At 53.3% G+C, this 859-nt stretch overlaps 1 protein-coding gene across 5 annotated transcripts in view; it reads right to left on the bottom strand.

The window, feature by feature from the left end:
• The window catches only part of PAQR5 (progestin and adipoQ receptor family member V), a 118,858-nt gene that overhangs the window by 27,804 nt on the left and 90,195 nt on the right, over nt 1-859 (bottom strand). The gene's annotated exons all lie outside the window — the stretch shown is intronic.

Here is an 859-nt window from a genome sequence, read left to right on the forward strand (position 1 = left end):
TAAAATGTAATTAAAAAAAAAAAAAAAATGGCCCATTCACACTTGAACTCACTTTTAACCAGCACATCCCTTGAACTGATGCTCTTAATTAAGGCTTTAAGGCCTAGGAATTCCTGGAAGGCCTTCTGAGTCATTAAAAACTATTAATTACGGACATTATCCTGGTTTGGAGTTTGGTACGGTTTTTGTACGATCGTTAAAAATAGCGGCAGGCAACACCTCCGAGGGCACCAGGCCAGGCCTCCTGTGTGCATCACTTCATCGGAGCCTCAACAATGACCACACGGCAGACTCCATTTCTCCCATTTTGCAGATGAGAGTACTGGGCTGGAAGGTGACTTGCCAACCACTAATTAGTAGAGAAGTCAGGCTGATTTGCAGAGCCTGAGTGCTCAGCCACAGCACCGTACAGGCTAAGATCCCTCCTCCCCCTCTGCCCGGAGTCTGACGCAGCTGAGTGCCAGGAGCGTCCAGCACTCATCCTGACAAGAAGCGGTGCTGTTTGCAGGGGTGGCCTGCGGGGCTGGCTTGTTCTCTCTGCGCTGGTTTCCTGGGTGTGGTCTGTGTCCTCCAGGGAGGATTCAACGGAGTGGGCTGCATCCCCCCTTCTGGTCTCCCCAGACCCACAAGGACTGAGCACGGGGCACAGGCTCAGTGTCTCAGCTGGTGGAGCCAGCCTGACCCCTCTCCTTCAGCCCTGGGCGCTGCCATCTCGGCCTCATGCACCAGACTTTTACGCTGCCTCCACCCTCGGGGCCTGGGCCTGGAACTGCTGGGCCCATCAGGTCTGTTCATTTGATGACTCCTCCTCTACCCCTCTGTGAAGGAGGGGATATCAGCCTCATTTAAAGATAAGGAA

This window comes from Bison bison, unplaced genomic scaffold, assembly GCF_000754665.1.
Source record: "Bison bison bison isolate TAMUID 2011002044 unplaced genomic scaffold, Bison_UMD1.0 scf7180017864034, whole genome shotgun sequence".
Classification (NCBI taxonomy): domain Eukaryota; kingdom Metazoa; phylum Chordata; class Mammalia; order Artiodactyla; family Bovidae; genus Bison; species Bison bison.